The sequence below is a fragment of the Bubalus bubalis genome, chromosome 8 (assembly GCF_019923935.1).
Source record: "Bubalus bubalis isolate 160015118507 breed Murrah chromosome 8, NDDB_SH_1, whole genome shotgun sequence".
NCBI classification, from domain to species: domain Eukaryota; kingdom Metazoa; phylum Chordata; class Mammalia; order Artiodactyla; family Bovidae; genus Bubalus; species Bubalus bubalis.
This window is the reverse complement of record NC_059164.1, coordinates 89,933,081-89,947,979: the sequence shown is the minus strand read 5'-3', so window position 1 is coordinate 89,947,979 and position 14,899 is coordinate 89,933,081. Positions and strand designations below refer to the sequence as shown.

The following is a 14,899-nucleotide window of genomic DNA, read 5'->3' as shown; positions in this document are numbered from 1 at the left end:
AAACAAGATGAAAAAGCAGAGAAATACTCAACAGGTAAAGGAACAGGATAAATGCCCACCAAACCAAACAAAAGAGGAAGAGATAGGGAATCTACCTGATAAAGAATTCCAAATAATGATACTGAAAATGATACAAAATCTTGAAAACAAAATGGAGTTCCAGATAAATAGCCTGGAGACAAGGATTGAGAAGATGCAAGAAATGTTTAACAAGGACTGTGTCCTCACTTTGGACTTCCCTGGTGGCTTAGATGGTAAAGCATCTGCCTACAATGCAGGAGACCCAGGTTCAATCCCTGGGTTGGGAAGATCTCCTGGAGAAGGAAATGGGAACCCATTCCGGTATTCTTGCCTGGAAAATCCCATGGACGGAAGAGCCTGGTAGGCTACAGTTCATGGGGTCGCAAGAGTCCAGACATGACTGAGAAGCTTCACTTTCGTTTTCAGAAGAAATAAAAAAGAGTTAATATATAATGAATAATGCAATAAATGAGATCAAAAACACTTTGGAGGGAACCAACAGTAGAATAACAGAGGCAGAAGATAGGTTAAGTGAGGTAGAAGATAGAATGGTAAAAATAAATGAAGAAGAGAGGAAAAATAAAAAAGAATGAAAAGAAATGAGAACAACCTCAGAGACCTCTGGGACAATGTAAAAGTCCCAACATTCGAATCATAGGAGTCCCAGAAGAAGAAGACAAAAAGAAAGACCATGAGAAAATACTTGAGGAGATAATAGCTGAAAACTTCCCTAAAATGGGAAAGAAAATAGTCACCCAAGTTCAAGAAACCCAGAGAGTCCCAAATAAGATAAACCCAAGGTGAAACACCCCAGGACACATATTAATCAAATTAACAAAGATCAAACACAAAGAACAAATATTAAAAGCACCAAGGGAAAAACAACAAATAATACACAAGGGGATTCCCATAAGGATAACAGCTGATCTTTCAAAAGAAACTCTTCAGGCCAGAAGGGAATGGCAGGACATACTTAAAGTGATGAAAGTGAAAAACCTACAGCCCAGATTACTGTACCCAGCAAGGAGCTCATTCAAATATGAAGGAGAAATCAAAAGCTTTACAGACAGGCAAAAGCTGAGAGAATTCACCGCCACCAAACCAGCTCTCCAACAAATGCTAAAGGATCTTCTCTAGACAGGAAACACAAAAAGGGTGTATAAATTCGAACCCTAAACAATAAATTAAATGGCAACGGGATCATACTTATGAATAAATATCTTAAATGTAAATGGGTTGAATCCCCCAACCAAAAGACAAAGTTTGGCTGAATGGATACAAAAACAAGACCCCTGTATATGATGTCTACAAGAAACGCACCTCTAAACAAGGGACACACACAGACTGAAAGTGAAGGGCTGGAAAAAGATATTCCACGCAAATAGAGACCAAAAGAAAGCAGGAGTAGCAATACTCATATCAGATAAAATAGACTTTAAAACAAAGGCTGCGTAAAGAGACAAAGAAGGACACTATATAATGATCAAAGGATCAAAGAAGATATAACAATTATAAATATATATATGCACCCAACATAGGAGCACTGCAACATGCAAGACAAAGTATGAAAGGGGGAATTAATAATAATACAATAATAGTGGGAGACTTTAATACCCCACTCACACCTATGGATAGATCAACTAAATAGAAAATTAACAAGGAAACACAAGCTTTAAATGATACAATAGACCAGTTAGACCTAATTGATATCTATAGGACATTTCACCCCAAAACAATGAATTTCACCTTTTTCTCAAATGTGCATGGAACCTTCTCCAGGATCGATCACATCCTGGGCCATAAATCTAGCTTAGTAAATTAAAAAAAAATTGAAATCACTCCAAACATCTTTTTTGACCACAATACAGTAAGATTAGATGTCAATTACAGGAGAAAAACTATTAAAAATTCCAACATATGGAGGCTGAACAACACGTTTCCTGAATAACCAACAAATCACAGAAGAAATAAAAAAAGAAATCAAGACATGCATAGAAACAAATGAAAATGAAAACACAACAACCCCAAACCTATGGGACACTGTAAAAGCTGTGCTAAGGGGAAGGTTCATAGTAATACAGGCGTACTTCAAGAAACAAGAAAAAAGTCAAATAAATAACCTAACTCTATACCTAAAACAACTAGAAAAGGAAGAAATGAAGAACCTCAGGGTTAGTAGAAGGAAAGAAATCTTAAAAATTAGGGCAGAAATAAATCCAAAAGAAACAAAAGAGACCATAGCAAAAATCAACAAAGCCAAAAGCTGGTTCTTTGAGAAGATAAATAAAATTGACAAACCATTAGCCAGACTCATCAAGAAACAAAGGGAGAAGAATAAAATCAACAAAATTAGAAATGAAAATGGAGAGATCACAACTGACAACACAGAAATGCAAAGGATCATGAGACTACTATCAGCAACTATATGCCAATAAAGTGGACAACTTGGAAGAAATGGACAAATTCTTAGAAAAATACAACTTTCCAAAACTCGACCAGGAAGAAATAGAAAATGTTAACACACCCATGACAAGCATGGAAATTGAAACTGTAATCAGAAATCTTCCAGCAAACAAAAGCCCAGGTCCAGATGGCTTCACAGCTGAATTCTACCAAAAATTTAGAGAAAAGCTAACACCTATCCTACTCAAACTATTCCAGAAAATTGCAGAGGAAGGTAAACTTCCAAACTCATTCTATGAGGCCACCATAACCCTAGTACCAAAACCTGACAAAGATGCCACAAAAAAGAAAACTACAGGCCAATATCACTGATGAACATAGATGCAAAAATACTTAACAAAATTCTAGCAAACAGAATCCAACAACATATTAAAATGATCACACATCATGACCAAGTGGGCTTCACCCCAGGGATGCAAGGATTCTTCAATATCTGCAAATCAATCAATGTAATATACCACATTAACAAATTGAAAGATAAAAACCATATGATTATCTCAATAGATGCAGAGAAAGCCTTTGACAAAATTCAACATCCATTTATGATAAAAACAAAACAAAACAAAACAACAACTCAAGAAAGTAGGAATGGAAGGAACACAGTTCCACATAATAAAAGCTATATGTGACAAACCCACAGAAAACATTATCCTCAATGGTAAAAAATTGAAAGCATTTCCCCTAAAGTCAGGAACAAGACAAGGGTGCCCACTCTCACCATTACTATTCAACATAGTTTTGGAAGTTTGGGCCACAGCAATCAGAGCAGTAAAAGAAATAAAAGAATCCAGATTGGAAAAGAAAAAGTAAAACTCTCACAGTTTGCAGATGACATGATCCTCTACATAGAAAACTCTAAAGACTCCACCAGAAAATTACTAGAGCTAATCAATGAATATAGTAAAGTTGCAAGGTATAAAATTAACTCGCAGAAATCCCTTGCTTTCCTATACACTAACAATGAGAAAACAGAAAGAGAAATTAAGGAAACAATCCCATTCACCATTGCAATGAAAAGAATAAAATACTTAGGAATATATCTACCTAAAGAAACAAAAGACCTATATATATAAAACTATAAAACATTGGTGAAAGAAATCAAAGAGGACACAAACAGATGGAGAAATATACCATGTTCATGGATTGGAAGAATCAATATAGTGAAAATGAGTATACTACCCAAAGCAATCTATAGATTCAATGCAATCCCTATCAAGCTACCAACGGTATTTTTCACAGAACTAAAACAAATAATTTCACAATTTGCATGGAAATACAAAAAACCTTGAATAACCAAAGCAATCTTGAGAAAGAAGAATGGAACTGGAGGAATCAACCCGCCTGACTTCAGGCTCTATTACAAAACCGCAGTCATCAGGATAGTATGGTACTGGCACAAAGAAATATAGATCAATGGAACAAAATAGACAGCTCAGAGATAAATCCACACACCTATGGACACCTTATTTTTGACAAAGGAGGCAAGAATATACAATGGATTAAAGACAATCTCTTTAACAAGTGGTGGGGGGAAAACTGGTCAATCACTTGTAAAAGAATGAAACTAGAACACTTTCTAACACCATACACAAAAACAAACACAAAATGGCTTAAAGATCTAAACTTAAGACCAGAAATTATAAAACTCCTAGAGGAAAACATAGGCAAAACACTCTCTGACATACATCACAGCAGGATCCTCTATGACCCACCTTCCAGAGTATTGGAAATAAAAGCAAAAATAAACAAATGGGACCTAATTAAAATTAAAAGCTTCTGCACAACAAAGGAAACTCTAAGCAAGGTGAAAAGACAGCCTTCCGAATGGGAGAAAATAATAGCAAATGAAGCAACTGACAAACAACTAATCTCAAAAATATACAAGCAACTCCTACAGCTCAATTCCAGAAAAATAAATGACCCAATCAAAAAATGGGCCAAAGAACTAAACAGACATTTCTCCAAAGAAGACATACAGATGGCTAACAAACACATGAAAAGATGCTCAACATCACTCATTATCAGAGAAATGCAAATCAAAACCACAATGAGGTACCATTTCATGCCAGTCAGAATGGCTACTATCCAAAAGTCTACAAGCAATAAATGCTGGAAAGGGTGGACAAAAGAGAACCCTCTGACACTGTTGGTGGGAATGCAAACTAGTACAGCCACTATTGAGAACAGTGTGGAGATTCCTTAAAAAACTGGAAATAGAACTTCCATATGAACCAGCAATCCCACTACTGGGCATACACACTGAGGAAACCAGAAGGGAAAGAGACACTTGTACCCCAATGTTCATTGCAGCACTGTTTATAATAGCCAGGACATGGAAGCAACCTAGATGTCCATGAGCAGACGAATGGATAAGAAAGCAGTGGTACATATACACAATGGGGTATTACTCAGCCATTAAAAAGAATACATTTGAATCAGTTCTAATGAGGTGGATGAAACTGGAGCCTATTATACAGAGTGAAGTAAGCCAGAAAGAAAAACACCAATACAGTATACTAACGCATATATATGGAATTTAGAAAGATGATAACGATAACCCTATGTGCGAGTCAGCAAGAGACAGAGATGTATGGAACAGTCTTTCGGACTCTGTGGGAGAGGGCGAAGGTGGGATAATTTGGGAGAATGACATTGAAACATGTATATTATCATATGTGAAACGAATCATCAGTCCAGGTTCAATACATGAGACAGGGTGCTTAGGGCTGGTGCACTGGGATGACCCAGAAGGATGGGATGGGGAGGGAGGTGGAGGGGGGTTCAGGATGGGGAACACTTGTACACTCGTGGTGGATTCATGTCAATGTATGGCAAAACCACTACAATATTGTAAAGTAATTAGCCTCCAATTAAAATAAATAAATTTATATTAAAAAATAGAATGCTCAAACTACCACAGAATTGCACTCATCTCACACTCTAGTAAAGTAATGCTCAAAATTCTCCAAGACAGATTTCAGCAATATGTGAACCATGAACTTCCAGATGTTCAAGCTGGTTTTAGAAAAGGCAGAGGAAACAGAGATCAAATTACCAACATCCGCTGGATCATCACAAAAGCAAAGAGTTCCAGAAAAACATCTATTTCTGCTTTATTGACTATACCGAAGCCTTTGACTGTATGGATCACAATAAACTGTGAAAAATTCTTCAAGAGATGGGGATACCAGACCACCTAACCTGCCTCCTGAGAAACCTGTATGCAGGTCAGGAAGCAACAGTTAGAACTTGACATGGAACAACAGACTGGTTCCAAATAGGAAAAGGAGTACATCAAGGCTATATATTGTCACCCTGCTTATTTAACTTATATGAAGAGTACATCATGAGAAACGCTGGGCTGGAAGAAGCACAAGCTGGAATCAAGATCGCCGGGAGAAACATCAATAACCTCAGATATGCAGATGACACCACCCTTATGGCAGAAAGTGAAGAAGAACTAAAGAGCCTCTTGATGAAAGTGAAAGTGGAGAGTGAAAAATTTGGCTTAAAGCTCAACATTCAGAAAACTAAGATCATGGCATCCAGTCCCATCACTTCATGGAAAATAGATGGTGAAACAGTGGCTGACTTTATTTTTCTGGGCTTCAAAACCACTGCAGATGGTGATTGCAGCCATGAAATTAAAAAACACTTACTCCTTAGAAGGAAAATTACGACCAACCTAGACAGCATATTAAAAAGCAGAGACATTACTTTGTTAACAAGGTCCGTCTAGTCAAGGCCATGGTTTTTCCAGTAGTCATTTATGGAGGTGAGATTTGGACTATAAAGATAGCTAATCACCGAAGAATTAATGCTTTTGAACTGTGGTGTTGGAGAAGACTCTTGAGAGTCCCTTGGACTGCAAGGAGATCCAACAAGTCCATCCCAAAGGAGGTCAGCCCAGGGTGTTCACTGGGGGGACTGATGTTGAAGCTGAAAGTCCAATACTTCGGCCACCTGATGTGAAGAACTAACTCATTTGACAAGACCCTGATGCTGGGAAAGATTGAGGGCAGGAGGAAAAGGGGAGGACAGAGGATGAGATGGTTGGATGGCATCACTGACTCAATGGACATGAGTTTGGGTAAACTCTGGGAGTTGGTGATGGACAGGGAGGCCTGGCATGCTGCAGTTCATGGGGTTGCAAACAAGAGTCAGACCTGACTGAGAGACTGAACTGAAGTGAACTGATACCTCATAGAAGTAGAATCAAGCATCATTTGTCTTTTTTTAACTCGCTTATTTCTCTTAACATAATGTCGTCAAGATTCATCCATGTTGTACTATCCCTCAGGATTTCTTTATCTTTTCCGCTGCATACATATAACCACATTTTATCTATCCATTCATCAGCTGATGACCACTCAGGTTGCTTTCACTTCTTGGCTACTGTGAATCTTGCTATACTGAAGTTGAGAGGGCAAATTTTTCTTTCAATACACCTTTCAATTCCTTTGAATGTATATTTACATGCATGCTAAGTCACTTCAATCATGTCTAACTCTGTGATCCCATGGACTGTAGCCTACTGGACTCCTCTGTTCATGGGATTCTCCAGGCAAAAATATTGGAGTGGGCTACCGTGCCCTCTTCCAGGGATCTTCCGGACCCAGGGATGGAACCCTGGGGTCTTATAACTTGTGCATTGGCAGGTGGGTTCTATACCACCCAAAGTGGAATTGCTGAATCATACGGTAATTCTATTTTTAATTGTTTAAGGAAATATCACACTGTTTTTCATACTGGCTCCATTATTTTACTTCCTCACCAACAGTATCCTGGGTTCTGATTTCTCTATATCCTCAGCAACATTTTTTATTTTCTGCATTTTTTTTAAGAGTAGCTATCCTAGTAGGTGTAAGGTCATATCTCATTGTGATTTTGATCCTAATTTTCTGGTACTATTTTTAACCTCTTTTTTCAGATGGGGAAACTAAGGTGCAGACAGATTATGTAACATGTGAAAAGCTATAGAGATTAGAGTGGATCTGGGCTTCCCTGGTGGCCCAGGGAAGTAAAAAATCAGACAGTAAAAAATCTGACTGCAATGCAGGAAACCCAGGTTCGATCCATTGGTCAGGAAGATCCCCTGGAAAAGGGAATGGTTACCCACTTTAGTATTCTTGCCTGGAGAATTCCAGGCAAGTATAGACCACTGTAGCCTGGTGGGCTACAGTCTATGGGGTTGCAAAGACTCAGACACAACTAAGCAACTGACACTTTCACTTGAACTAAAATTCTACACTCCTCTGTCTTCAAGTTTCCAGTCCCTCACCACTCTGCAGCTAGCACTTATAGGCATATTGGAAAAATGAAGACTTCTGTGTCAGAACAAACCAGCACAGAGCAGCTAGCTGATTTATGTTCAGGACTTGATATACGATAACAGAGAACAATGGAGACACTGAGAGTTCGCCCTAATTGATACTTAAACTCTGACACACAGGAACAGCCATTTTGTCAGAAGGCATGAGTCACCTTTAGTGGATCAAAAGAATAATGGGTGATGAAGGGAGAAGATAAACACTAGGCTAGAAGCATTTTTCTTAGACATTCTTGTGTAGATTTTCTCTAGTTTATAACGTGGTAATTATGGAAATGTGTTAAATCATACCAGCCTCATATGTTTTATTTATGATTCGTTGCATAAAAACAATTGCTTGAACTATTACATTAATGTTATATTGAGTTATATAGAGTTGATCATAGTGTATTAACCTCATTTGTCGTGTTTGTTAAGTCCCAGTTTTTTTAAAAGAAGAATATGCTCAGAATATTTCAGAGAATTATTGGATCAGATTACTTGCATCTGAAAATTTCTATGAAGATTCTCATGTCATTTTCAGGAAGTTTAGTGAGTTGCACATATCTTAATAATGACTACCAAATAATGAGAACCTATCATGGTCCAATGTGTGTGTGCTAAGTCTCTTCGGTCGTGTTCGACTCTCTGTGATCCTGAGGACTATAGTCCACCAGGCTCCTCTGTCCATGGGATTCTCCAGGTAAAAAATACTGGAGTGGATTGTCATGCCCCTCTTCCAGAGGATCTTCCTGACCAAGTGATTGAACCAGCATCTCCTGTGTATCTTGCAATGGCAGGAGGGTTCCTTAACACTAGCATCATCTGGGAAGCCCATCACGTGCAGGCTTTCTGTTAAGTCTTTAATATGCAATGATCTCATTCAATCCACACAAGAACTATTAACAAAGGTAATAATGATACAGCTGAAAGCTTTGAGGCTCTATGTGATTAATAACTGAGATTCAACCCTGCTTACTGAGGATACAAAATTCCAATCAGTTCTGCTGCAGAGCAAAATCAGTACTCTAGCTAAAATGTTGCCCATTTCTTAATTTGTTTATATAGCTTTTCATTAATTTATCAAACTTTAGGAAATGTCTTCTATATGCCAAATAAAAAAAACAAATGGAAATATCTAATTTTAATGGAAATGGAGTCAACTTAACATTCTTTTTATAGGAAACATACAAACAAAAGACTTCAGCTTCTGGTCAGGGAAAAAGAGATCATGGTGATCTAATATTCCCCTGGTACAGCTGAAACAAACTCGATAAATCACAAAGTTCCTATTATTAAAGACAGCAAACAGTTGTGGAAACAACAGTCACAAGGTGAGTTGAAATTCCAAGGAGGGTGATCCTTTTAAGATGAGCTGACAACCACTGGCCTTTTTAATTTTATATTTTAATCCTGAGCTTCAGGTTTGACACATATAAAGGGGGTTCTCTAGGAGACAAAATCCATCAAGACATTTGGTGATCACAAAGAACTGGCATGATAGATAGGAAACTTTTGGAGTTTCAAACAGAAACCTACTTTTCCCAGGGAATGTGTTATATTTAGGGGTATTTATGAGAGGTTGGGATCAAGGCCCAGTGGCTCTCACAAGGCTGATTTACATCTCTAAAAGCTGTGGTGTCCTTAAGAGACTGAGCTTCTAAAACAAAGGGGAGTGTCTCAAACACAGAAGTGCTCTCCACACAAGATACTTATAAGAGCTGATGTAGTGGGATGGAGTGGGGAGATTATATAGCTGGGCTCAAAACCTCTGGAGGGTCTCTAGTGAGATCTCTTTCTTTCTCTCTCAATCTATCTACCTATCTATCTATTGTCTTCCTAGAAGACAGTAAGAAAAATAAAAATCTGATATGCTACTTCTATGTTTAAAGTCCTTCAATGTTCTCCCTATTGTTTCCATGGTGAAAACCAAGTTTTTATAACAAACAGAATTCCTTTATGACCTGAGATAGTCCTAATAAATATATATATATACACATATATATTTCTATACCTTGTATTATTTTATATGTGTGTGTGTGCTCAGTCATATATGACTCTTTGCAACCCCATAAACTATAGTCCACCAGACTCCTCTGTCTATGAGATTTTCCAGGCAAGAATACTGGAGTAGGTTGCCATTTCCTTGGAGAAATGGATTATATATATTAAACACTAAATATATACTAAACACTAAATATATTTTACTAATTATATAAATTGTAACAAATATATAAATTATATATTTAAATCTATCTATCTATATTTCTCTAGCACATTTTGATTTGTAGGTTTCACTGTGACACTCTTGCCTGATCAAGAAAGATGTCTGCGAAAGGGCTGGTTGGGGATAGGCTATAATGTACAAGGAACCACAGAATGAAGACCAGTAGAAATAGCTACAAGTAATAAGACCTAAAAACTCTATGTACTAAATAGAGACTCACTATTTACATGCTTTTACCTAGGATTCACTGAAAGACTTCTGACTTTGTATGGCGTGTTTCATAGTACCATTTGAATACGAGGCAGTCAGAGCTTAGTGCTTTCCCCAGGACAGTTAGAGTATTTTTTTTTTTTTTTTGGTCTCAGTTCATTGGCATCATTTTTATTCCAGAATGCTTTATCTCTGTTTGTACAGCTCTGTCCAAGAGAAACTGAATGCAAGCCACGGATGTGAGTGACATATTTAATTTACAACATTTTAGCAGCTGCATTAAATGCAAAAAGAAACAGATGAAAATAATTTCAATGTATTATATTGAAACTTCTACATCCAAAATATTATCATTCAACATGTAATTAATATAGCATTATTAATAAGCTACTTTATTTTTATAATACATTTTTAAAATCTGATGTGCATTTTACACTTGCTCTGCATCTTAATTTAGGCTGGCCATATTTCAGTAGCTCAATTTGTGGTTACATGCGTGCAGGCTTAGGCCCTTAGTTGTGTCTGACTCTTTGTGACCCCATGGACTGTAGTCTGCCAGGCTCCTCTGTCCATGAAATTTTCCAGGCAAGAATACTGAGTGAGTTGACATTTTCTACTTCAGGGGATCTTCCAGACCCAGGAATAGAACCCGCATCTCTTGAGTCTCCGGCATTATTAGATGGATTCTTTACCACTTTGCCACCTGGAAAGCCCTAAAAGTTCTATTATATAATTTAGAGAATATACTACATTTTTAGTCACATAGGTTTGGCTTTGTTTTCCATAAACTCCTTGTGTTAACAATATATTTTTACACGTTAGAATGTGAATAATGTTTTCAAGCTAAAATAATGAAAGTCATATATACATACCAAGGACTCTGATCTTGGAATATTACCTTACTATATAAGGATTAAAAATAAATCTCCAGTGCCATGTCTTGTCCAGGGTTTAGTCAGCTTTTACCTGGTTATAAAACTTAGCACCCCCATTTGTTATTCTAAGTTTACCCTCAGAGAACCCCTGTTATCCCAAAGTTCAGCACTATTATCTTTGGAGGAAATTAAGTAAAAGAATATTTGAAGATCATGGTTTCAGCAAAATATAACTCTTTAGTATGGTGCTAGCTCATTTGAAAAATCAATAAATGATAGCCACTATGATGAAGAAGAGGAGGAAGTGAGAACAATGATGATGATGACAACCTCTATTCCATAACACAGGATATTTCCATTTCTGTAAAGAGAGATGCCTCTGATTGTGAACTCATTTGAAGGATCATTTTGACAGATGTCCCAAGGCCAGTGAATAATTATTTCCTTCTATGATAAAATCCCATTGCCACCCAATACTTATCTAAATTTCCTCTATATGCATCTCATTCTAAAAATGCTTATCCTAGATCTTATCACTTAGACATTTTCAGCAGCAATGCATAAAATTGCTCCTATAACATCACTAGACCTCATTTGTCCATTGATAGAAGACTATTCCTTCAAAACTTCTCTGCATTCTTTATTATACACTTGGCAAAGCAAATATTCTTTCTCATCCTTAATTACCTCCACAATATTAAAATTATTTCAAAACTGTCATCGATTTCTCTTTTTTAAGTACACTAAGACTGTTGTTAAACAGTTCTTCTCCCATATGCACAAATCCTCTTGTTTAAATTCAATGAAAAGCTCTTGTAAAAATCCACAAGGGAGAGTAGAAAAAGGAGGTTTTACTTGTGATTTATTTTTTTCCCAAGGCAAATTGCATTGATCTTTATTGGCTTTTTACTACACTACAGCATTTTCTCTTCGCAGTTTTGCTACTAACAGCTGTACAATGTTTTGCCAGGTATAGTTTCCAATTGTCTTAAATAAATGCTGATCCCCTTCCTTCCTCGGGGAAGAGTAAATGGTATCAAAAACAATGCAATTATTCCCCAATAACTTTTATTTTTTATAATTTAAAAAAATTACTTTTATTCTCCAAAGGTGTTCTTAGGAATTTATCTCTATGAGGAAATTACATTTGAGATTCCTTTAATGACAAAAAAATGAGCAGAAAGAAGTACTAGAGATATTAACGAATCTTCAATACTAGACATATAGAAGCTTTTTGCTGTGCCTCTTCTGTCTTCTATAACATCTGAGTTACTTATTTAAAATAAAAAAGAATTTTCCCTTTTCCAGGAAATGTTTGTAAGTTTTTATGTTACTTTCACAAATATTCCAAACTATAAGGGTATGAGTGAGAATGGCATATATTTTATATGTTCCCTTATTTTTTCTCAAGCATCACCCTTTGGGTACAGCTATAAAATCAATACCTTAGAGCTAACAGAGCTGAATGGCTCTCTTGTGAATGACTTTTCTGGCAGTATGCTATCTCTGGTGGTCTTTGCAGCCCCCTTGGGAAGAGTTGTTAAAAGGTGCTTTCAGGTGGCAGGTAGTGACAAGGTAAAGGAGAGTATATATGAACTGACATTATTACCTGAGCTGCCTTAAGGATCTGCTCACACAGTCAAGCTATCAAAGAGATGTTCAAATGTCAGGATACTTAGAGGTATGGCCTTGGATTCCTTGCAAATATGTCTGTGCCTGTCACTCCGTGTGATTGGCAATACTCGTTGATGCCACACTGGGTAAGGCTCCACTTCTGAGGATGACAAGTGGATTTTATATTGATGATCAGAAATATACTGCATCACAAATTGTCTTATTTCCCCCTCCTATGTGATAAGTTGTTTCAGTTGTGTCCAACTCTTTGCAACCCCATGGATTGTAGCCTGCCAGGCTCCTCTGTCCAAGGGATTCTTTAGGCAAGAATACTGGAGTGGGTTGCCATTTCCTTCTCCAGGGGATCTTCCAGACCCAGGGATCCAACCCAAGTTCTTCTGCATTAGCATTGGCAGATTCTTTGGCTCAGACGGTAAAGCATCTGCCTACAATGTGGGAGACCCGGGTTTGATCCCTCGGTCAGGAAGATCCTCTGGAGGAGGAAATTGGCAACCCACTCCATTACTTTTGCCTGAAAATGCCTTGGATGGAGAAGCCTGGTGGGCTACAGTCCATGGGGTCGCAAAGAGTCTGACACGACTGAGCAATTAAACTTCCACTTTATTTCAGCACCACCTGGAAAGCCTATCAGTTCAGTTCAGTTCAGTCACTTAGTCTTGTCTGACTCTTTGCACCCCATGTACTGCAGCAAGCCAGGCCTCCCTGTCCATCACTAACTCCCAGAGTTTACTCAAGCTCATGTCCACTGAGTGAGTGATGCCATCCAGCCATCTCATCCTCCGTGGTCCCCTTCTCCTCCCACCTGCAATCTTTCCCAGAATTAGGGTCTTTTCAAATGAGTCAGCCCTTCACATCAGGTGGACAAAGTATTGGAGTTTCAGCTTCAGCATCAGTTCTTCCAATGAATATTCAGGACTGATTTCCTTTAGGATAGATTGATTGGATCTCCTTGCAGTCCAAAGGACTCTCAAGAGTCTTCTCCAACACCACAGTTCAAAAACATCAATTCTTCGGCACTCAGGTTTCTTTATAGTCCAACTTTCACATCCATACATGACAACTGGAAAAACCATAGTTTACTAGACAGACCTTTGGTGACAAAGTAATATCTCTGCTTTTTAATGTGCTGTCTAGGTTGGTCATAACTTTTCTTCCAAGGAGTAAGCATCTTTTAATTTCATGGCTGCAATCACCATCTGCAGTGATTTTGGAGGGCTCCCCCCGCAGATAAAGTCAGCCACAGTTTCCACTGTTTCCCTATCTATTTGCCATGAAGTGATGGGACCAGATGGCATGATCTTAGTTTTCTGAATGTTGAGCTTTAAGCCAACTTTTTCCCTCTTCTCTTTCACTTTCATCAAATGGCTTTTTAGTTCTTCTTCACTTTCTGCCATAAGGGTGGTGTCATCTGCATATCTGAGGTTATTGATATTTCTCCTGGCAATCTTGATTTCAGCTTGTGCTTCTTCCAGCCCAGCATTTCCCATGATGTACTCTGCATGTAAGTTAAATAAGCAGGATGACAATATACAGCCTTGACGGACTCCTTTTCCTATTTGGAGCCAGTCTGTTATTCCATGTCCAGTTCTAATTGTTGCTTCTTGACCTGCATACAGATTTCTCAAGAGGCAGGTAAGGTGGTCTGGTATTCCCATCTCTTTAAGAATTTTCCAGAGTTTGTTATGGTCCACACAGTCAAAGGCTTTGTCGTAGTCAATAAAGCATATACCTATATGATAATCTGAATTCCACATGTATTTTAACTTTGTGCTTTCTTATTAGTTACAGAAAATATATTTTGGGGTAAAATGAAAATCTTTCAGGTTGCCTTACTTTGCATAATATTCTTCATGACTGTGAAGTCTGTTTTTAGCAAAATAGCAAAAGAAATCTTTACTATGAAAATATGATATCCATTGTACCTAAACTCTTAATTTGAAGAGAGATAAAAGAGATAAAAGTTCTTTTAATTGCAATGTCTAGATCTATCCCACCCATTAAAAGAATTATAGAGGGTTACCCTTGTAGCAAAAAGGTAAAAATTAATTTTCAAGGTACTTTACTGGTTCCTTAGCTGATACTGCCATACATATTTATTTCTGGAAAGCAGTCTCTTGACAGCTCCCTGCAGTTAGTGAAATGACACCACTTGTGCACCCT

At 37.6% G+C, this 14,899-nt stretch overlaps 1 non-coding gene across 1 annotated transcript; it reads left to right on the top strand.

Annotated features, from left to right (window-relative positions):
- The first annotated feature begins 236 nt into the window (after positions 1–236).
- Positions 237–308, top strand: TRNAC-ACA. Its single transcript has one exon. It is a non-coding gene; the product is annotated as a tRNA-Cys (tRNA).
- The last annotated feature ends 14,591 nt before the right edge of the window (positions 309–14,899 follow it).